The sequence below is a fragment of the Monodon monoceros genome, unplaced genomic scaffold, assembly GCF_005190385.1.
Source record: "Monodon monoceros isolate NGI ecotype Baffin Bay Population unplaced genomic scaffold, NGI_Narwhal_1 Super_Scaffold_7, whole genome shotgun sequence".
Classification (NCBI taxonomy): domain Eukaryota; kingdom Metazoa; phylum Chordata; class Mammalia; order Artiodactyla; family Monodontidae; genus Monodon; species Monodon monoceros.
Genome location: NW_021703784.1, coordinates 53,298,106 through 53,323,329, shown reverse-complemented (window position 1 = coordinate 53,323,329; position 25,224 = coordinate 53,298,106). Strand labels below are relative to the sequence as shown.

The 25,224-nt window shown below is 39.1% G+C and overlaps 1 protein-coding gene across 4 annotated transcripts in view; it reads right to left on the bottom strand.

The window, feature by feature from the left end:
• The window catches only part of PAK1 (p21 (RAC1) activated kinase 1), a 155,063-nt gene that overhangs the window by 105,929 nt on the left and 23,910 nt on the right, over positions 1-25,224 (bottom strand). The window contains exon 1 of one of the 4 annotated variants that reach the window (XM_029209057.1): positions 771-906. The exons of the other annotated variants lie outside the window; for them this stretch is intronic. The gene's annotated coding sequence lies outside the window, so the exon portion shown is untranslated. Of the gene's footprint in view, positions 1-770; positions 907-25,224 lie in introns of those variants that run through there. 4 annotated transcript variants of the gene reach the window in all.

Sequence of the window (25,224 nt, the reverse complement as noted above, 5' to 3'; positions counted from 1 at the left end):
TTATTAAACAGGTATAAAAGTTTTAGACCTAAAACAGATTTTAGAGAGCTCCTTACTTTACCAAGAGCTAAAATGGGCAAGTAGTTTATGAAAGAACAGAGATTCAGTGGGAAAGCCAGAACTGGAACCCAGACTGGTGCTCCTTCCACGAGCTAATTCACATACCTAGCAAGCACTTCCTCTTTCTCTTCCCCACTCCCTCCAACCCTCTCCCTCTTCATCTCTCCCTCCCTCTTCATCTCTCCCTCCCTCATCCCCAGGTTTGGAAACAAAATCTGTTTCTTTTCTAGCATCATCAGAAGTCAGAGAAGGGCTGACCTTTCTCCCCACCCTTCCGTTGCCTGCCTTCTCAAGGACCTGCCCTTTAGAGCTCCAGCCGAGACTTTGGATAAGAAGCCAAGATTTCTTCCAATTTACCTGCCCTGGGTCCTTTCTTGCAGGAGCCAAGCTGAAACTGCTTTGGTCACTGCTCTCTCCCGAGGTTAGGCAGGCGTTCTGCCTAAAAGTATAACTTGGGTCAGACAACTTGGATTAATCTCCTTTTCCTTGTCTATGGGAATGAACTGGTCTCCGGAAGGGGCCAAAGGCAAGCTGTAAAAACTTACATTGGACTTTCTCCCCAAGAAGGGGTTTTGAAGAGAAAAATGACTGTGGTATCTTGGTAAGGAAAACATGGAGAAAGGATACATAAGAGAAAAACAGTGAGGGCTTTAACAGAGTACTCCGCCACACACAGGACTTCTCGAACATTTCCCACATCTAATTCTTACCAGTACTTCAAGGACAAATGCCTGACTCCTCAAAAAAGCCTCCGATGACCACTTCAGTCCATGAAAATATTAAGCAAGAGTTCATTATGAGCCAGCCACTATAGTAAATTTATCTCATTTAATCTTCACAACTTGAGGTAATTATTTATCCCCATTTTATTTTTTTTAATAAATTTTTTAATTTTATTTTTATTTATTTTTGGCTGCATTGGGTCTCCGTTGCTGTGCGCGGGTTTTCTCTAGTTGCAGCGTGCGGGGGCTACTCTTTGTTGCGGTTTGTGGGCTTCTCACTGTGGTGTCTTGTTGCGGAGCACGGGCTCTAAGTGCGCGGGCTTCAGTAGTTGTGGCACGCGGGCTCAGTAGCTGTGGCTCGCGAGCTCTAGAGCGCAAGCTCAGTAGTTGTGGCGCATGGGCTTAGTTGCTCCGCAGCAGCACGTGGTATCATCCCGGACCAGGGCTCGAACCCGTGTCGCCTGCACTGGCAGGCGGATTCTTAACAACTGCGCCACCAGGGAAGTGCTATCCCCATTTCAGAGATGAAGAAAATGAAGATAGCAGAGGTTAGTAACTTACTTGCCTATTGCCTTAGCCGATAAGTAGCACAGCTGCAATTTACCCCTACATCTTTCAGACACCAAAAACCTAAGCTCTCAACTACTTTACTAAATTGTTTCTCAAGACAGTTTCCCCTTTCTTTGAACCGCTATCACATTTACTGTCTGTATCATATATTAAGCAACTAATTTCAGGGTGCCTTTTCTTAGTTACATGTGAATCAGATTTGTTCCAGACCCTGTGCTAGATCCTGTGAATAAAAGATATAAATAGCAGTCTCTTCCCTAAAGCAGGGTTTATCAAACTGTTCTGACTACAATCTACAATAAGAATACAATTCAGATGGAATCCCAGTACATACACACACATGCACATGTGTGCACACACACCGTAAATATAAAACTGAGACAAAAGTTTCAAAAGACAATCCTTGTTCTTCGTATATACAGTATATTCTGATATTTTCCCTGGTATATTTGACTTTTTTTTTTTTTTTTTTTTTTTACTTTTTTAAAATGCTGGTCCAGCGTACTATGTTAAATCCGTGAACCATGGGTTATGAGGTACAGCTTAAAAAAAAAAACCAAACACTTCCCTTGAGAGCTCCCAGGTTAAAGGGAGAAATAAGACATGAGTAACAATAAAAATAATTACAATAACAGTAGGCAACATTTCAGGAACTCTTATTACATGTCTAGCACTTTGATAAGCACTCTACATGAATTACTGGAGCCAAGATCCAACCCAGGTCTGCCTGTTTGAATCCAATATTCTTTTCACCATACTATACTGCCCACACAGCATGAAAAGTTCTATAATAAGAAACATTTCCATGAGGCATGGAGGTCAGGGGGAGGGAACGGTTTGGAAACTTCACAAAATAAAGATTTCTGAATTGTGACCTGAAGTGGACACTTTCAAGAATGTGGCAAATGAGCTCCTACAGGTGGTCTATAAATATTTGTTGATGGAGTCCTTCTACATTGTCTTGTGATGGGGAAAAACAGCATGATATTTTTAGATGGAAATCTATGTAATTTTTAACTGATTCTGTCTCTCCTAATAGAAATCTCAAGGTACCCAGCCACATGGCACTAAAAAAAAAAAAGTTTTAGAGTTTGGTATAGCTTCTCTGTAAGAGCTGTCTATGAAAAGGCATCCAGGACTGGCTGCCAGGAGACCAGGGTCCTAATCCCAGTTCTGTCACAGAATTTCTGTGTATAACTTTGGGCAGATGTCTCTACCCTCTGGAATGCAGTTACTAATTCATAAAATGATAATGAAAACAGGACATATGATTAGCAAGTTTCTTTCTAGTATTCATATATTCTAATAGTAATAAATTCTAATGATTCTAGTACTAAAAAACTCAGCAAGTCCACAAAAAAGAATAAATAGTTTTAATAAAAATCACTCAGACACAAGGTTGAATCTGAGGCTCCAGAACTGAGCTCATGGGTCTCTGTCTTGCTTGATCCCCTTAGCTGGAGGCAGAATGGAAGATGCACACACAATGGCCTGATATACACCATTTCATCTGCCTGAGCCTAAACGCCCTTATGTGAGAGGCCAGTGATTAGAAGGCACACAGCAGCAGATTTTAGTTTTATGAGCCAAAATGTCAAGCCATGAAAATGACTGCCTCTAGCAATAGAGAGCTCTTCATCATGAAATTATGCAAACAGACACTGGAGAAATACTTGACAGGAACTTTGCAGAAGAAAGTTAAACATGGGGTAAAGGCTGTGTTAGATGCCCCTAAAGGGAACTTTCAGTCCTAAAATTCTACAATTCTCTCCTCACACAACAGAAAGATTAGCAGATTCTGGAGGGAAATAAAACACCCAAGGAGTTTTCTTTTCCATTCCCCTTCCCTCCTTCCTTCTGTGTTTCCATCACAGCACACTAGGTCATTCACTTCCACAGACATCATGGCTATACTACCCTCCTCTTTTCAGGATTTGTCTTCAACTCATGAAGAGGAAATGAGGGGTTAAGTTGTCAAGGAAAAAACCACCATGTATATCTGCAGTGGCCCAGGTCCACACCAGGGAATACTCCTCTCCTAGGACAGTACGAAATTATGACATTGGCTCCACCCAGCCGTATGCAAACTCAAGGGGAGCCACCAGTTTCTCATGGCACACAGACTGCTGGCCCTCAAAGCATAAAGTTAGGAACCTAGTGTGAATATCTAATCTAGCCCCAGGCACCCAGATTGGCCTAAGATACGCCTGTCATTGGAGAATCAGTTGTTGTAAACTGAGTCCCTGATGCCATCACTGGGTAACCTTGGGCCATTTACTGCTTCACTCTGAGTCTGAACAATTCTAATTATAAAATGTACTAACTGTAAAACAAATATATAAGATGATCTGTACAACTTTTCTACTATTAGTTTTGTTATTCTATCAAATTATAAGAAACTGGTATTCTTATAATTAGCATCTATTCTAAATTCTCAAAGAGGTAGTACAAAAATAACAATAATTAAAAACTTACATACTAAGTTCACAGACAGACACCCCAAAACACACGAATGGATGTGGTGCTGCCGACCAGAAAGACAACATCCTGCCTCATCCACCAGAATACAGGCACCACTCTCCTCCACCAAGAAGCCTACACAATCCACTGACCCAACCTTACCCACTGGAGGCAGACACCAAAAACAACAGGAACTACGAACCTGCAGCCTACAAAAAGGAGACCCCAAACACAATAAGTTAAGGAAAATGAGAAGACTGAGAAACACACAGCAGATGAAGGAGCAAGGTAAAAACCCACCAGACAAAACTAATGAAGAAGAAATAGGCAGTCTACCTGAAAAAGAATTCAGAGTAATGATAGTAAAGATGATCCAAAATCTTGGAAATAGAATGAAGAAAATGTAAGAAACATTTAACAAGGACCTAGAAGAACTAAAGAGCAAACAAACAATGATGAATAACACAATAAATGGAATGAAAAATTCTCTAGAAGGAATCAATAGCACAATAACTGAGGCAGAAGAACGGATAAGTGACCTGGAAGATAAAATAGTGGAAATAACTACCACAGAGCAGAATAAAAAAAAAAAGAATGAAAAGAATTGAGGACAATCTCAGAGACCTCTGGGACAACATTAAATAAACCAACATTTGAATTATAGGGGTCCCAGAAGAAGAAGAGAAAAAGAAAGGGACTGAGAAAATATTTGAAGAGATTAGAGTTGAAAACTTCCCTAATATGGGAAGGGAAATAGTCAGTCAAGTCCAGGAAGTGCAGAGAGTCCCATACAGGATAAATCCAAGGAGAAACACACCAAGACACATATTAATCAAACTATCAAAAATTAAATACAAAGAAAAAATAGTAAAAGCAGCAAGGGAAAAACAACAAATAACATACAAGGGCTTCCCCATAAGGCTAACAGTTGATCTTTCAGCAGGAACTCTGCAAGCCAGAAGGGAGTGGCAGGACATATTTAAAGTGATAAAAGGGAAAAACCTGCAACCAAGATTACTCTACCCAGCAAGGATCTCATTCAGATTCAACAGAGAAATTAAAACCTTTACAGAGAAGCAAAAGCTAAGAGAATTTAGCACCACCAAACCAGCTTTACAACAAATGCTAAAGAAACTCCTCTAGGCAGAAAACACAAGAGAAGGAAAAGACCTACAATAACAAACCCAAAACAATTAAGAAAATGGTAATAGAACATAAATATTGATAACTACCTTAAACGTAAATGGATTAAATGCTCCAACCAAAAGACATAGACTGGTTGAATGGCTACAAAAACAAGACCCATATATATGCTGACCTAGGGACACATACAGACTGAAAGTGAGGGTATGGAAAAAGATATTCCATGCAAATGGAAATCAAAAGAAAGCTGGAGTAGCAGTTCTCATATCAGACAAAATAGACTTTAAAATAGAGATTATTACAAGACACAATGAAGGACACTACCTAATGATCAAGGGATCAAGCCAAGTAGAAGATATAACAACTGTAAATGTTTATGCACCCAACATAGGAGCACCTCAATACATAAGGCAAATGGTAACTGCCATAAAAGGGGAAATCAACAGTAACACAATAATAGTAGGGGATTTTAACACCCCACTTTCATCAATGGACAGATCATCAAAATGAAAATAAATAAGGAAACACAGCTTTAAATGATACATTAAACAAGATGGACTTAATTGATATTTATAGGACACTCCAACCAAAAAGAACAGAATACACTTTCTTCTCAAGTGCCCATGGAACATTCTCCAGGATACATCATATCTTGGGTCACATATCAAGCCTTCGTAAATTTAAGAAGACTGAAATCATATCAAGTATCTTTTCTGACCACAACGCTATGAAACTACATATCAATTACAGGAAAAGATCTGTAAAAAATACAAACACATGGAGGCTAAACAATACACTGCTAAATAACCAAGAGATCACTGAAGAAATCAAAGAGGAAATCAAAAACTACCTAGAAACAAATGACAATGAAAACAAGATGACCCAAAACCTATGGGATGCAGCAAAAGCAGTTCTAAGGGGGAACTTTATAGCAATACAATCCTACCTCAAGAAACAAGAAACATCTCAAATAAACAACCTAAACTTATACTTAAAGCAATTAGAGAAAGAAGAACAAAAAAAACCCAAAGTTAGCAAAAGGAAAGAAATGATAAAGATGAGATGAGAAATAAATGAAAAAGAAATGAAGGAAACAATAGCAAAGATCAATAAAACTAAAAGCTGTTTCTTTCAGAAGATAAAGAAAATTGATGAACAATTAGCCAGGTTCAACAAGAAAAAAAGGGAAAAGACTCAAATCAACAGAATTTCAAATGAAAAAGAAGTAACAACTGACACTGCAGAAATACAAAAGATCATGAGAAATTACTACAAGCAACTATATGCCAATAAAATGGACAACCTGGAAGAAATGGACAAATTCTTAGAAAAGCACAACCTTCCAAGACTGAACCACGAAGAAACAGAAAATATAAACAGACTAATCAAAAGCACTGAAATTGAAACTGTGATTAAAAATCTTCCAACAAACAAAAGCCCAGGACCAGATGGCTTCACAGGTGAATTCTATCAAATATTTAGAGAAAAGCTAACACCTATCCTTCTCAAACTCTTCCAAAATATAGCAGAGGGAGGAACACTCCCAAACTCATTCTACGAGGCCACCATCGTCCTGATACCAAAACCAGACAAAGATGTCACAAAGAAAGAAAACTACAGGCCATTATCACTGATGAGCATAGATGCAAAAATCCTCAACAAAATACAAGCAAACAGAATCCAAGAGCACATCAAAAGGATCATAAACCATGATCAAGCAGGGTTTATCCCAGGAAGGCAAGGATTCTTCAATATATGCAAATCAATCAATGTGATACACCACATTAACAAACTGAAGGATAAAAACCATACGATCATCTCAATAGATGCAAAGAAAGCTTTTGACAAAATTCAACACCTATTCATGAAAAAAACCCTCCAGAAAGTAGGCATAGAGGGAACTTTACCTCAACATAATAAAGCCCATATATGACAAACCCACAGCCAACATCGTTCTCAATGGTAAAAAAATGAAACCATTTCCTCTAAGATCAGGAACAAGACAAGTTTGTCCACTCTCGCCACTATTATTCAACATAGTTTTGGAAGTTTTAGCCACAGCAATCAGAGAAGAAAAAGTAATAAAAGGAATCCAAATTGGAAAAGAAAAAGTAAATCTGTCACTGTTTGCAGATGACATGATACTATACATAGAGAATCCTAAAGATGCTACCAGAAAACTACTACAGCTAAACAATGAATTTAGTAAAATTGCAGGATACAAAATTAATGCACAGAAATCGCTGGCATTCCTATACACTAATGATGAAGAATCTGAAAGAGAAATTAAGGAAACATTCCCATTTACCACTGCAACAAAAAGAATAAAATACCTAGGAATAAACCTACCTAAGGAGACAAACAACCTGTATCCAGAAAACTATAAGACACTGATGAAAGAAATTAAAGATGATACAAACAGATGGAGAGATATACCATGTTCTTGGATTGGAAGAATCAACATTGTGAAAATGACTCTACTACCCAAAGCAATCTACAGATTCAATGCAATCCCTATCAAACTACCACTGGCATTTTTCACAGAACTAGAACAAAAAATTGCACAATTTGTATGGAAACACAAAAGACCTCGAATAGACAAAGCTATCTTGAGAAAGACAGACGGAACGAGAGGAATCAGGCTCCCAGACTTCAGACTATACTACAAGACTCCAGTAATCAAGACAGTATGGTACTGGCACAAAAACAGAAATATAGATCAATGGAACAGGATAGAAAGCCCAGAGATAAATCCACACACATATGGTTACCTTATTTTTGATAAAGGAGGCAAGAATATACAATGGAGAAAAGACAGTCTCTTCAATAAGTGGTGCTGGGTAAACTGGACAGCTACATGTAAAAGAATGAAATTAGAACACTCCCTAACACCATACACAAAAATAAACTCCAAATGGATTAAAGACTTAAATGTAAGGTCAGACACTATAAAACTCTGAGAGGAAAACATAGGCAGAACACTCTATGACATAAATCACTGCAAGATCCTTTTTGACCCACCTCCTAGAGAAAGGGAAAGAAAAACAAATATAAACAAATGGGACCTAATGAAACTTCAAAGCTTTTGCACAGCAAAGGAAACCATAAACAAGTTGAAAAGACAACCTCAGAATGGGAGAAAATATTTGCAAATGAAGCAACTGACAAAGGATTAACCTCTAAAATATAAAAGCAGCTCATGCAGCTTAATAACAAAAAAACCATCAACCCAATCCAAAAATGGGCAGAAGACCTAAATAGACATTTCTCCAAAGAAGATATACACATTGCCAACAAACACATGAAAGGATGCTCAACATCACTAATCATTAGAGAAATGCAAGTCAAAACTACAACGAGGTATCACCTCACACTGGTCAGAATAGCCATCATCAAAAAGTCTACAAACAATAAATTATGGAGAGGGTGTGGTTAAAAGAGAACCCTCTTGCACTGCTGGTGGGAATGTAAATTGATACAGCCACTATGGAGAACAGTATGGAGGTTCGTTACAAAACTAAAAATAGAACTACCATATGACCCAGCAATCCCACTACTGGGCACATACCCTGAGAAAACCATAATTCAAGAAGAGTCATGTACCCCATGTTCACTGCAGCACTATTTACAATAGCCAGGACATGGAAGCAACCTAAGTGCCCATTGACAGATGAATGGATAAAGAAGATGTGGCACATATATACAATGGAATATTACCCACCCATAAAAAGAAACAAAATTGAGTTATTTGTAGTGAGGTGGATGGACCTAGAGCCTGTCATACAGAGTGAAGTAAGTCAGAAAGAGAAAAACAAATACTGTATGCTAACACATATATATGGAATCTAAAAAAAAAAAAAATGGTTTTGGAGAACCTAGGGCAGGACAGGAATAAAACACAGACATAGAGAGTGGACTTGAGGACACGAGGAGGGGGAAGGGTAAGCTGGGACTAAGTGAGAGAGTGGCATGGACATATATACACTACCAAATGTAAAATAGATGGCTAGTGGTCAGCCGCCCCATAGCACAGGGAGATCAGGTGGGTGCTTTGTGACCACCTAGAGGGGTGGCATAGGGAGGGTGGGAGAGAGACGCAAGAAGGAGGAGATATGGGCATATATGTATATGTATAGCTGATTCACTTTGTTATAAAGCAGAAAGTAACACACCACTGTAAAGCAATTATACCCCAATAAAGATGTTAAAAAAAAAAACTTAGCAACTAGTAAGCACATATTATGGGGCAGGTACAGTACTTTACCTGCTTATCTCCTTTAATCTTCACAGCAATGCTGGTTTACATATGAGGAGACAAACTGAGAAAGGTTAAGAAACTTGCCCAAGGTCACATGGGTAAGTGGGAGAGCTGGAGTTTCACCCAAAGCTACTGATTCTTAAATCTCGGCCTTGTTCCACTAAACCATTCATTTCCAGGCTTCTATTCCAAAAAGAATATTTATCTGGAAAGTAAGAGACCAAAGAATAGGGAAAAGATTGCTAGAGATTAGCTTCAATCAGCTGGAAAGATCTGCTTTCTACAGCAAACAGGAAAATAACAAAAAGTGCTGGAGTCTCCAAAAGACAAGAGGCCTTCTCAATGATGGAAGCAAAATTCATCTCAATACCTCCCACCCCTACCCACTCCATTAGTTTAGTCTACAAAAGATAGACGGGCTTGGGGACAAATTATAGGCCAGGGAAAGTATGTTTACATCTAAATAATTCAAAGGAGGCAGAGGTCAACTTAGAAAACAAGCCCTCTCACTTGCTGCTGACTCATCTAGCCCCCTCCTCTTCCAGGAAGTCTGTTCCATGACCTGTACCTCTCCAAAGAAGGCCTTCACTCTCCTAGATCTGGATCCTCATTCCTGAAGAAGCTACATCACCTTAGAAATGGAAGATGCAGCCATCAGCAATGAATGTTCACCTCTCACAACACTGGCTTAAAACAAAAAACTAAAGAGGAAAGGATGAGAAAAAAGTCTAAGTTTCTTAGGAACTGCACTGCTAAGGACCAGTGTCTTAGGGAACAAATGTCTTTGGAGACATCCAGGCCCACTGTTCTGTTGTAGAAATGCAGAAAGGAGGGTACTCCAGCACCCCTGAGGCAACTGCTTACCCAATGGCAGCAGAAAAACCAACCCCTTTCTTTACACAGAGAAGTCTTTTGAGATCACTCAATCCAGGGATTTCCAAGCTTTTTTAAAAGCCTCTCAACCTCTTCTTCCAATCAAATCTTATGGAAACACCAATACTTAAACAGATAAAAAGTAGAACTGCTCTGGCTGAAAAGGAGATGGGGAAGTTCTACTTCCTCAGCCTCTTTTTCCTCTTCCTAATCTCACCCCCATATTCTGTGAGGTTGCATTTCAAAACCCTGAGACTCTAGCTTAACACTACCATGTTAAACTTAAGGAAACTAGGGTCCAGAGAAAACATGTCTTTGTCAAGATCACACAGTCAGTTAGTGCCAAAGCTGGAACTCAAATTCAGATGTGCTGACTTATAGGGCAGTCGATTTCCCATATCATCACACTACTCCTTTGGGATAATCACATGAAAATGAATATGAAAGCATTTTTAAAAGCACTAAGTGCACAGGCCTGTACAGTTCCCTCAGCGAAATTTCTCTAAGGATAAAATAATTGTAATGCTCAGACTTCTAAGGACAATTTCACCACATACAACAGCACCCAACAGCAAAGAAATCCTCTCGTGTTCCCAATCCCTCAGTAAAGTGTCTGACTATCTATAAAAACAGGCATGATTATGTCACCAACTTAGACTGATAGTAGATAACTGAGACTCAGGAGGCTTCTGAAGGATTCCCTGCTCCCTGCGTCCTGAGAAACCATCCCTTAAAGACATATGGGAACTCTCCTGGCATCCACCATGCATGAAACATGGAACAGAATCTGCACCTGTACATTACGGTTAACTCCTTAATAAATGATGTGTATAGGCTAGGCCTCAAAGATTTTCTACAACTGTGGTAGCTAGCCTCCAAGAAAAATACCCTGCCTCCTGGTATTTGCACGCTGTGTAACCTTTCCTACTTGGTAGAAGGGTCAGTATGTATGATCAAAAGAATACAGTAGAAGTGACAGCATGTCACTTCTGAAATCAGATTCTAAAAGACATTGCACCTTCTGTTTTGGTTGCTCTCTCCTCTCTCTGATCACTTGCTGTGGGGAAGCCAGGTGACATGCTGTAAGCTGCCCTATGGAGAGGCCACGTGGCAAGGAACTGAAGATGTCAGCCTGTTAACAGCCAGCAAGAAACTGAGGCTGGCCAACAACCAGATGAGTGAGTGTGGAAGGGGATCCGCTAGGCCCAGTTGAGCCTCCAGATACCTGCAACCCTGGGTAACAGCTTGACTGTAATCTCATTAGAGACACTGAGCCAGAACCACTCAGCCTAGCCACTCTCAGATTCCTCACGCTTACAGACTGTGTGAGATGATAAATGTTTATTTTTTAAGCTGCTAAGTTTCAGAGGCAATTTATTTACACAGCAATAGATAACTAATAGAACCACAAAACTAAGGTTTCCTGGGTTTACATCAGAAAGTCCGTTATGAAACCGAAAGTCCCTCTGAAACAAAATCCAAGGCCTCAAGGGTTGGGGCTTCTCCTTAAATAATAACTGTCTCCATTGCTTATTCATAAGGTGACCAGTTGCAAGTCACTTCATCTCTCTTACCTGTGATTTCCTTGTTGAATATATAGGGACATTTTCCTTGCAGAGTACTGTGAGGATTAAATGGGAATAGTTTGTAAAATTATCTTTAAAATAGTTGGAACTATACAAATTAAAGTTGTTACAAAGACCCTGGAAGGTAACCCACCAAGCCCACGCCCAACAGCAACTGCTCAATGAAGTCAAATGGAAAGGCCTCTTCTGGGCCACTCATCCAACTGTATTAAAAGTATCCCCTCTATCACTGCCTGTCATAATAACAATAGGAAAAAATTACCAGTGCTTGATATTACATATCAAGCATAGTGCTAAATGTTATCGCATTATTTTCTCATTTAATGCTACATTTAACCCATAGAGAAAACTGAAAGAGGTTAAAATCATTTGGTTAGTAATGGAGCCAGGATTGAACTTCATATCCATGCAACTCCAAAGACCACGTTCTTTCCACTAAACCCATATGCTGTTCACTACACAAAGGAGTCTGAAAGTATCCAATACAGAAGGCATACAGGCACAACTTAACAAAAGAGATGAAAAAATGAAAGAGACAGGAAGAAAAATCACCTTTCAAGTTAATGGGGAAATTAAAAGATTCAGGAGATGTAGAGTCTGGTCCTGTCTAGGGCACCAAGCAATTGTTAACACCTTGGACAAGTTATCTGTCATTGAAAATTTTTAAAACCCTCAGATTTACATAGTGCTTTGGAATCTACAAAGCATTCTGAAGTACCCACAAATATTTGATTGTCACAGCAACCCTGGAAGGTAGTTTTAATAATCTCCATTCTATAAATGAAAAAACTGAGACTAAGAAAGAATTCCAGTAATTTGCCCATGGTTATTAGACAGCTGGTACATGCCAGAGATAATATACCTAGATTTCTTTATTCTCAGAAGTACCTGAGACTCAAAAGGTTTAGGGAATGCTCAAAGGTCACAACAAAGACAAGAATCCAATTTACTTCTTATTCCCCTAATCCAGTGAGCTACAAACTGGGTATGCAAACCAGATATGCAAACCTGGAGAACTTTTAAAAAACACTAATGCCTGGGCCCCATAACTATCCCTGCCCCCTCCTCTCCCTGCAAAAAAATTTATTTGGTCCTGGGGGGAGAGGGGGGGCAGGGATCTGAGTATCAACGTATTTTTAAGCCTTCTAGGACTAGCCACACTTGAGAACTACTGCCCTAACCCCAAGAGCCACAGGTTAAAAAATGTCATGATCCACCCTCATTTCCTAATGTGAAATTCTCTCAGTGAAGTCATCTACTTTTCTGTAAATTCATTACATTTACAAAGCAAAAAACTTCTATTATTATAAACAACTAAGTTAAAATAATTTAATTTCTGTTACCTAGAATAAATTTTTATGCACCATGCAATCAATATCTTAATGGTCAAGACTGGTTATGTGATATGCAGCAATAAAATTGCTTATAGAAAGAGAAAAGCTGCCCACAAGAGTATACTGTGAACAAAACAACTAAGAAAAAGATTGAAGTAATCTTTTATCTCTAAATGTCCCTTCTTGGGGATCTCAGAACTCCTTGGTTCCACTAAGATGAATTTCCTGGAGCATCCTCTAATGAGGGTTTGGATACTGCAAAGACTTGTCTCATAATATCTCCACTTCTCTCTGCTAATTCAAGTCTTACCTGACCAAGTTCTTTCCTTAACCATCGAGCCCATTGTTATGGGTTTAAATTGTGTCTCCCAAAAAAAGATTTGTCGAAGTCCTAACCGCTAGTACATCAGAATGTCAGAATGTGACTTTATTTGGAAATAGGGTCTTTACAGAGGTAATCAAATTAAAATGAGGTCATGAGGGCCAGCCCTAACCCAATACAGCTGCTATCCTTATAAGAAGGGGAAATTTTGACACAAGAGACAGATACACACAGAGAGAAGACTGTGAAGGGACACAGGGAGAAGATGTTCATCTACAAGCCAAGGAATGCCTGAGACTTCCAGAAGCTAAGGAGAGGACTGGAACAGATCCTTCCCTTGTACCTTCATGGGGAGCATGGCCCTGCCAACACCTTGATTTCAGACTTTCGGTTTCCAAAATTGTAAGGTTATAACTTTCTGTTGTTCTAAGCCAACCAGTTTGTGGTACTTTGTTACAGCAGCCCTAGGAAACTAATCATCTACCTTTCACTAAATTCTCAAAGTTTGTACCCAGTTTTTTGGTGGAACTGTTTAATTTTTTTTTTTATCATATGCATCCTACCTTCCTAATGAAAGCAAAGCCTCTCAAGGAGAGGAACACCATTTTATACATCTTTTGTATCATCTACCACTCTTAGGGAAAGACTGACCTCGGAAAAAGTATTCAGGAAACATTTGTTCACTTGATTACTTTCTGGAAAATGTTCAACAACCACTGCTGGTTGTTTCAGAATCTGATAACCAGAAAATCACTTTTCCTACTTCTATAATTCTGTCACATTGGAATTAGCTATTCTAAAATCAACATTCTTTTTCATGAGCTTTTTATATATCTATTATATAGATAATACCGCATACTCTCTAGTACCCATAAATAAAAATTTCACAAAATCGTAGAATCATGTACTGTGTGGGACTGGAAGAGAGCTTACAGACCATCTAGTGCAGTCCTGAACTAATATCTTCTTAAATGTATACAATATCATTTCTCTCTCTTTTATGGTAAATGCCACATTCTCCCTTGGCCATTGTATTAGTTATTGGTCTACAGGGCTCCTTCTCACTACCCACCCACCCACCACTAGGCTATAAGTACATCGAAGGTTGAGAAAAAAAAAGTAGCAACATCAAAACAGTACCAATTTTTAGTCCAAAAAGAAAAATATACTGGTGAGATACTTTAACAGAATTAAACATTGAGGTACCTTAAATAGGTTAGGTCCTGAAGACCCCACAGCTGCCTGGGATGATAGGAAGTAGAGATTCCAAACAGTTCTTAGAAATTCACTCCAGTAGCTCTCAAAAGGGCAGACACTGCTTTCTGCTTAACTGACATAAATGTATTAATAGTACCCAAACCTCAGACTAAGAACAACAGTCTGGCCAAGTATCTTGTTGTTCCACATCGCCACTAGTATAAACAGAAGTCCAAGCCAGCATCAGAAAAACACTAACTCAGACTTCCAAAGAACTTCTCAGTTCCCAATAGGCTGCAATGACTTCCTAAAGGAGTCCTCTAGGTTTGTGCTGAAGTCCAGAGAAAGGGCTGAGCAACACTAAAAGACATCAACACATTTTCAAACTGGTGAACTCCTGTTCATTTCACACTCAAGTGTCACCTCCTCTATGGAGTCTTTACTGCCTCTCCTCCTCCCTTCCCCCTTCTTGCTTAGATAATACTTTGTACATCCCTCTATTATATATTCATCACTGAATGTTACAGTAATTCTAGCGTCTGTCTCTGTCTTGCTAGAGCAGACACACAATAATCATGGCTGCAAAAAGCAAAAAGCTGCTTCTTCTCATGCTAAGACCTCAGTTACCCTGGCTTATCTTAATACCAGGAGGAAAAGAAAAAAAAAGGTGAAATATTTTCAAATAGCTGCCTGTTTACTATGTATTGTCTAAGAGCCATGGATTTCCACACTGTGATTCCTCGTTTTTTTCAAGTATTGTGCTCTGGTCGATATGGTAGGCTGGTTCAGACAGACTTTAAAATACCCAGTCCTGTTTGTCGGAGTCCTAGGGCCTTAATCATCCTGAACAAGGGGCTGGAAGTTAGCACTAAAGGATCAGTGCTCTTCAGGAATCAGGAAAATCTCAGACTCCTTAGGACAGTAAGGGTAGAAAGAACTCAGAGGGCACCCAGCCAACTTCCTCATTTTACAGAGAGGGAAACTGAGGTCCAAAAAGGGGAAAGGATTTGGTCAAGGTCCCATAATCTGCTACAAGCAAACTCATGTTTTGATTCCCAGTTCAGTGCAACTTCTGATATATCTTTCCTCTTTTTAAAAAAATTTTCAATCTCAAAAATGAGTCACAGGAAGGTAACTTGTCCAAGGCCATATACCTAGTAGATGATGAAGCCAAGATTTGAACCCAGGACATCTCCTGGGAAGATCTATTCTCTCATTTACTCTCATGGTGAAGTTTTTGCAACTCCATATATAAATGCAACTTTACGTTCTGTTCCTTTAACTTCCTTTGAAGTTTGCTTCTAGTTAAATTTGGCAAATTAAAAACACATTTACCTGTGATCTCCCCAAAAATCACACTAAAATGATACTAAAGATATATTTTTTTAAAAAAAGGTATAAACCTAAACAAGGAAGAGAATGGGTGAGGGGACATCAGAAGACGAGACATTTCAACAAAATTTTAGACTATCCATAATGAATGGGGTATTTGTAACCAAAAAAGAATGGCAAAAAAAAAAGCTTTAACCCAGAGCCTTGCATGGTCCCTAGGCAGCAGAGATGTGTGGTACCTGGACAGCAGGATCACATCCCCCAGAAAGAATCACTGGATTAGAACGTATAAAGGAACAGGCCTAGGAAGTATAAATCACTTGCTCAAACTCACATAGGGCTAACAAGAGCTTGAACCTTGGTCTTCATATTTTTGTTACCCTTCTGTAACTCATGTGCTATTAGTCAGACTTCAGAGAATAAAAGGATGACTCAATAGCCCATGTCACAAAACAAGGAGACAGAGGTGTTTCCCAAGGTCTACCTTTTGTCCTCCTTTACCAACTCCAAAAAGTACTTTGTGTTTAGGCTCTCCCTGATGAGAGCTTAGGCTGTTCAAACAGTTGGGGTAAGAACCCCATATTCCAATTCATGTTCCAACTGTCTGATACAGCTCTGAAGATGTAGGTTACCAGCACCTGACAAAAATATGACAAAGTTTGGAAACGAAAGATTTCAAAAGCACTAACAATGTTTCAGGTCAAATCTGAGCTCATCCCCCTTGCCTATGATAGTGTGAGAGAGGCAGCTTTTCATCCCTTTTTAGAACAGAACATGCCCAAATGTAGGTGTTGTTATTTCTGCCAACCAGCTAAAACAGTTTAATTTTAAATGCCAAATTACAGGATTGCCTACAGAACCAATTAAGGCATTAATGACTCTAAGGCCATTTCTTAATACAGCAATAATGTGAGTGCCACAGCTATTTGAACCCTACTCCCATTTGAACTCATGTCCATCACTGCATTAAACACATCTACATACTCAATTTGTGTTTTTCTGATGTGCACAGAAAGAATACTGAATTAGGAGTCAGAAGAATAGTTCTAAACACAGCTCAAGCTTTGGAGTCAGCAAACAAGTTTGAATCCCAGTCCTCTGAGTCCTAATCTCTCTGGGCCTCAGTTACTTCATATGTAATACCTACATGAGAGAACTAGTGTAAGGATTGAGAGTATCTATATAAGGCAACTTGCACAGCAATAAGGCACCCAGTAAACGTTAGTTTTTTCTGTTATTGATCAACTGGTAAATACCAGGTACTTCCAACCTTCGAAGGGCTGATTGTTTTGAGTAAATGTTTAGGGTGAGACAGGATAGATGAACAAATAATTCCAATATAATATAGTACAAATAAGTATAATACAACAAAATAAATGCTGTTATAGCCATTGGAACAAAGTATCACATTAACACTGGGAAAAAAAAAGGATACTAATTCTGTCTGAAACAGGAGGAGAGTATCAGGGAAGGTATGAGAGACAGAGACATCTGAACTGGGCCTTGAAGGTTGTTGAGTAGAAGCACAGCAAGCAAAGGAAAACATCTTAAACAAAAGAAACCATGATGGGCTTCCCTGGTGGTGCAGTGGTTGAGAGTCCACCTGCCGATGCAGGGGACGCGGGTTCATGCCCCGGTCCCACATGCCGCGGAGCGGCTGGGCCTGTGAGCCATGGCCGCTGAGCCTGCGCGTCCGGAGCCTGTGCTCTGCAATGGGAGAGGCCACAACAGTGAGAGGCCCGTGTACCGCAAAAAAAAAAAAAAAAAAGAAACCATGAAAAACAAGTTAGGGAGATATGAAAGAGAACATATGGCTTATTTAAGCAACAGTGACAAAACTTAGGAGAGTAGAAGTGGATGGGTTACACAGGAGCAGAAGATTAGCATAAGGAAGGGACTACCCATAGGAGTATTTTACTGAGAGAAAAGTGGTATGAGGGGCAAGGAGAGGTACTCATCTGAGACGCACTTGAAGAAAATATTTACCAGAGAAGAACAGAAATAACATCACCATTATGATTATAAAGGGTTGTAATGTGGAGGACGGCTTGAATTTATTTTGTATGACCCAAAGGTCAGACCTAGGAAGGTGGATGAAAATTAAAGAGTGACACAAAAATGGCCTAGGAATATTAATCACGTACAAAGTGAGCCATTTGGAAGTGAAAAGGAAATGTCCATTCTTTAAGTGGTGAAATTAGCTCAGGGAGCTCAAGGAAGAAACTCTTATCTACTGGCTAAGGAACCCAGGCTTTCTCTTCCTCTTTGGGGACACGACTAGACTTGATGGGCATTTGGTGCAACCAGGTTTGAGGAAGGTGCTTCTGCCACTTCCTGAAGCCTTACACAATTCAGTTCAACCTCAAAAGGGAATGCTAGCCCTCACAGAAACAGCCTAAAAAGAAAACTAAAGCAGGCAATAGACTTTAAGGGAAACTAGCTTAAAGAAAGAGGGGCAATGAGAATGCAGAACATCAGAGGCATCCATTCTCTGTTACCACATTAATGGAGGAAGTAAGCAATGGAACAGCTGCACACCATTATCTACATGTCTGAGTTGTGGGAGCCATAGAGGTCATCCAGTCCAACACCTCATTGTACAGAGTTAACTGAAGCCCAGAGAAGGGCAGGGAGAGCTACGCCTAAAAACAATTTAACATACACTTTACACTTCACACAGGCTCTCTGAGTTGTATTATCTCAATTTTCCTCAAGGCAAAACAGTGAAGGAGGTGTTATTTTCCAAATGAGACACTAAGCTCTTTAGAGCATTATAAAGTTTGCGTTAGTTATTCTTATGGATTTCTGCAGTACATAATGCTTTCCTTTTTGATCCTATGGGTTATAAAAAAAATTCACCTTGAGGACTGGGGTTCTCCCCAGGCAAATAATGCAGACTAGGAAACAGTTTCTTAATACCTCATCCCTATTGCCCTACTCTCTGAGTCTACGACTTTCCAGTGTATAAACTGTTTAATAAAAATTATTCTTTTTCAGTTCCTGTACTGAGAATAGGAAACAGATTTGAATCAGATAACACCCCTGCCTTCAAGAAGCTCCCATTTGGTAAGGAAGACAGACACGGCATTATCTTTGAGTTATAAAGACATGGGTTCACCCAAAGTTAGCAGAAGGAAAGAAATCATAAAAATCAGATCAGAAATAAATGAAAAAGAAATGAAGGAGGGGCTTCCCTGGTGGCGCAGTGGTTGAGAGTCCACCTGCCGATGCAGGGGATACGGGCTCGTGCCCCGGTCCGAGAAGATCCCATATGCCGTGGAGCAGCTGGGCCCGTGAGCCATGGCCGCTGAGCCTGTGCGTCAGGAGCCTGTGCTCCACAGCGGGACAGGCCACAACAGTGAGAGGCCCGCATACTGAAAAAAAAAAGAAAAGAAATGAAGGAAACAATAGCAAAGATCAATAAAACTAAAAGCTGGTTCTTTGAGAAGATAAACAAAATTGATAAACCATTAGCCAGACTCATCAAGAAAAAAAGGGAGAAGACTCAAATCAATAGAATTAGAAATGAAAACGGAGAAGTAACAACTGACACTGCAGAAATACAAAAGATCATGAGAGATTACTACAAGCAACTCTATGCCAATAAAATGGACAACCTGGAAGAAAAAGACAAATTCTTAGAAATGCACAAACTGCCAAGACTGAATCAGGAAGAAATAGAAAATATGAACAGACCAATCACAAGCACTAAAATTGAAACTGTGATTAAAAATCTTCCAACAAACATAAGCCCAGGACCAGATGGCTTCACAGGCGAATTCTATCAAACATTTAGAGAAGAGCTAACACCTATCCTTCTCAAACTCTTCCAAAATATAGCAGAGAGAGGAACACTCCCAAACTCATTCTACGAGGCCACCATCACCTTGATACCAAAACCAGACAAGGATGTCACAAAGAAAGAAAACTACAGGTCAATATCACTGATGAACATAGATGCAAAAATCCTCAACAAAATACTAGCAAACAGAATCCAACACCACATTAAAAGGATCATACACCATGATCAAGTGGGGTTTATTCCAGGAATGCAAGAATTCTTCAATATATGCAAATCAATCAATGTGAAAAACCATATTAATAAATTGAAGGATAAAAACCATATGATCATCTCAATAGATGCAGAGAATGCTTTCGACAAAATTCAACACCCATTTATGATAAAAACCCTGCAGAAAGTAGGCATAGAGGGAACTTTCCTCAACATAATAAAGGCCATATATGACAAACCCAAAGCCAATATCGTCCTCAATGGTGAAAAACTGAAAGCATTTCCACTAAGATCAGGAACAAGACAAGGTTGCCAATTCTCACCACTCTTATTCAACATAGTTTTGGAAGTTTTAGCCACAGCAATCAGAGAAGAAAAGGAAATAAAAGGAATCCAAATCAGAAAAGAAGAAGTAAAGCTCTCACTGTTTGCAGATGACATGATACTATACATAAAGAATCCTAAAGACGCTACCAGAAAACTACTACAGCTAATCAATGAATTTAGTAAAGTTGTAGGATACAAAATCAATGCACAGAAATCTCTTGCATTCCTATACACTAATGATGAAGAATCTGAAAGAGAAATTAAGGAAACACTCCATTTACCACTGCAACAAAAAGAATAAAATACCTAGGAATAAACCTACCTAAGGAGACAAACGACCTGTATGCAGAAAACTATAAGACACTGATGAAAGAAATTAAAGATGATACAAATAGATGGAGAGATATACCATGTTCTTGGATTGGAAGAATCAACATTGTGAAAATGACTATACTATCCAAAGCAATCTACAGATTCAATGCAATCCCTATCAAACTACCAATGGCATTTTTCACAGAACTAGAACAAAAAATTGCACAATTTGTATGGAAACACAAAAGACCTCGAATAGACAAAGCTATCTTGAGAACAAAAAACGGAGCTGGAGGAATCAGGCTTGCAGACTTCAGACTATACTACGAAGCTACAGTAGTCAAGACAGTATGGTACTGGCACAAAAACAGAAATATAGATCAATGGAACAGGATAGAAAGCCCAGAGATAAACCCACGCACATATGGTCACCTTATCTTTGATAAAGGAGGCGGGAATGTACAGTGGAGAAAGGACAGCCTCTTAAATAAGTGGTGCTGGGAAAACCGGACAGGTACATGTAAAAGTATGAGATTAGATCACTCCCTAACACCATACACAAAAATAAGCTCAAAATGGATTAAAGACCTAAATGTAAGGCCAGACACTATCAAACTCTTAGAGGAAAACATAGGCAGAACACTCTATGACAAATCACAGCAAGATCCTTTTTGACCCACCTCCTAGAGAAATGGAAATAAAAACAAAAATAAACAAAGGGGACCTAATGAAACTTCAAAGCTTTTACACAGCAAAGGAAACCATAAACAAGACCAAAACACAACCCTCAGAATGGGAGAAAATATTTGCAAATGAAGCAACTGACAAAGGATTAATCTCTAAAATTTATAAGCAGCTCATGCAGCTCAATAACAAATAAACAAACAACCCAATCCAAAAATGGGCAGAAGACCTAAATAGACATTTCTCCAAAGAAGATATACAGACTGCCAACAAACACATGAAAGAATGCTCAACATCATTAATCATTAGAGAAATGCAAATCAAAACTACAATGAGATATCATCTCACACCAGTCAGAATGGCCATCATGAAAAAATCTAGAAACAATAAATGCAGGAGAGGGTGTGGAGAAAAGGAAACCCTCTTGCACTGCTGGTAGGAATGTGAATTGGTACAGCCACTATGGAGAACAGTATGGAGGTTCCTAAAAAACTACAAATAGAACTACCATATGACCCAGCAATCCCACTACTGGGCATATACCCTGAGAAAACCATAATTCAAAAAGAGTCATGTACCAAAATGTTCATTGCAGCTCTATTTACAATAGCCCGGAGATGCAAACAACCTAAGTGTCCATCATTGGATGAATGGATAAAGAAGATGTGGCAATATATACAATGGAATATTAGCCATAAAAAGAAATGAAATTGAGCTATTTGTAATGAGGTGGATAAACCTAGAGTCTGTCATACAGAGTCATACAGAGTGAAGTAAGTCAGAAGGAGAAAGACAAATACCGTATGCTAACACATATGGAATTTAAGAAAAAAATAAATGTCTGAAGAACCTAGGGGTAAGACAGGAATAAAGACATAGACCTACTAGAGAATGGACTTGAGGATATGGGGAGGGGGAAGGGTAAGCTGTGACAAAGTGAGAGAGTGGCATGGACATATATACACTACCAAACGTAAGATAGATAGCTAGTGGGAAGCAGCCGCATAGCACAGGGAGATCAGCTCGGTGCTTTGTGACCGCCTTGAGGGGTGGGATAGGGAGGGTGGGAGGGAGGGAGACGCAAGAGGGAAGAGATATGGGAACATATGTATATGTATAACTGATTCAGTTTGTTATAACGCAGAAACTAACACACCATTGTAAAGCAATTATACTCCAATAAAGATGTAAAAAAAAAAAAGACATGGGTTCAAATTCCGGATCTACCCTTTGCTAGCTAAGGCAAGTCATTTCCTTTATCTAAACTCCATATTCTGTATCTGTGTAACTGAGGGCAGTATCATCAGCTTAATTCAAAAAGCTACTTGTTCGCATTTGGTAAGATAATGTATTTAAAGCATGCAGAAGAATGTCTGATGGTGGAGCTGGCGAGAGATTAGGGGCCACCAAGGGTTTATGGACCCCTATGGGTCACAGCAGTTCTCCACTTCAGATATTCATTCTTTCAATAAAAAATACATTGTATATCTACTGTAAGTCGGGTGTTCGGAGCAACAGAGGACTTAGAGATAGTCCCATGACTTTGAGGCACTATAGTGTCAGAGACTGAGATCATAATGAAAGAAGTTTTCACCGTTAAGGTCCTGACATACTGATATTCTGTGGGCTGCAGGCAGTGGTGACCAAAAATAGTACCACTTATCCCATTTCCATTTTTCCTCCCAAGTTTCGCAGCCACCAAGTTTCCTCCACCTCTTCTTCAATCAATTCACCATATTCAATGCCTGCCATCTCCAGAGGCCCTTCCCTGGATTGAAGAGCCTGAGCATAGGCCACTACAGTTCAGAATAGAAACCTGACTAACAGCAAACCCCACACCCTACCCCACCTACAGCCTCTGAATCAGACTCCACAAAATAGTTTTAAAGCCCCAGAATAAGTGCTGCTATATCTATGTTAAGCCTTTAGAGGAACAGTTCTGAGAAGACAGAACTAAGTCATCTGAGAATATATCAAACACTCTCTGAACACCTCTCATGTGCCAGGCACCATTTTGAATGCTTTACATACATTAATGCCCTCAAAACAACTCTGCAAGGGAGCTATTATTGTCCCAATTTTACAAAGGAAAAACTGTGTTCACAGAAATTAAATGACTTGCCCTAAAATCACAGTTTATAGGTGATGGAGCTGAAATCCATAAGCAAATTTGCCTTCCTTTTATCCACTGTATCTCACATGGTATTCTAATAATAACCCTGTGAGGCAGGTAAGAAAGTATCAGCATTATCCTATTTTACAAAGGAAGAAACTGGTGCTTAAGGAAGTGATATTACTTTCTCAGGAACAAGTCAGTAAGTGGCAGAGCCATGGCTTTTACTCAGATCTTTTGCCCCTAAACCTGTGCTCTTCTCACTACCCCACATTTCCTCTTTCACTGCCTTGCAGAATGGTATAGTAGAAATATACTTAACAGAGTCAGAAGGGCTGAGATGTGGTCCTGACTCTGGAACTAACTTATTGTATATATTGTTTTAATTGTATAATATTAAGTAATTTTTTCTTCTCTTGGCCTCGGTTTTCTCATTCATAAAATAAGGGTATTAGATTGGATAACCCTTAGGTTCCCCTTCATCTGGAAATCTAGGTTTTAATTAGTACCAACAAGACTAGAAGCAGTTTCTCTGGTTTCCTTGCCACCCAACAGTAACTCTCTAAAAGAAAAAAAAAAAATTAACTGTTATTTGTAGTGATAAGGTAAGAAGTGCTCAGCACCACAGAGTAGAAATTACCCATTCAATTTCATTCCTTCCTTCTTCGAACACCCTACATGTAAACATAGAAAAGGTCACAAGCTACCTAATAACACAACACTGGCACCTCCTCTAAGTGGCACATTTAATAACATGCCAAGTATGTCTAGGAGTGAAGAGTGTGTTCATGGCAGGGCCCTTCTTCCCACTGTTGGAGTCACAACACTTCTATTCACTAGGTAATCTTCCTAGGTTGGAACATCAGCTCTGCTTCACTTACAGCAGACCAGGCTTATGACTTTAAATCCCATCAGATATAAACAATTTACAAGTGACTCTTGACTATTTAATATTATAGAACAAAAAATGAAATTTAACCCCAGATGTAATTCTTCCATGCCAAGAAAACAGAAGAGGGCAAGAAGCAGGACCCAAGACTGGATAAATTACTTCCCTGTCTAAGTTTCTTTATATATAAAGTAAGGGAGAGAGTCCAAACCAATCCTAAACACCTTTCCCATTGTAACCTAATATGAATTTATAAATATTCCATATTTAGAAAATGTGAAATGTGTAAAAAACAAAAAGTAGGAGGAAGAAGGCATAGTGTTACACATTAAAATGACCTCAGATAAGAAAATTCTAAAAAATGCCAAGGCAGAACATAAAATACGTATGGTCACATCACCCCCCAATACATATTAGTTATAAAAGCAAAAATAAAAATCTATAGCCCTGTGACAGCTGAAGTAAATAATTCACATAATTCCCTCAGGAAAAGACTGCTGAGGCAGAAAACCATTGCTCATGCAGTTAAACCAGAGCTGATCTGAAAATGAATATGATCTGAATATGATCAGATCTGAAACAACTGGAAATTGTTTCCTGAAACCAGGAAATTGTCTTAAGAGGAAAGACAAGCCTAAGGGAGCAAGCCTCCCCTTGACCTCGGAATAAAGTTCATACTGCTTTAGCCAAGCATCATAATTTTCAGTAAATATTTACTTATTAATACGCTAAACAATGAACTAAGTGCTTCCACATACTTTTGTTCATTTAATTCTCCAACATTCCAGTAGTTATAGTCCCTATTTTACAGAAGAGGAGTTTGAAGCTCAAAGAGGTAGAAAGACCAGGATGAGAACCCAATCTCTGACTCCAAGTTCAATGTACTTTCTACTTCATCCCTGTTATATTCTATCTCCTTCACTGTACAGGTCCCTCACACATCCCTTGTCTAGTCTGAAATCTCACAACAAGCTTGTGAGGCAGACATTCATGATTCTCATGAACTGATCCCTACTCACCTTTATAGTTC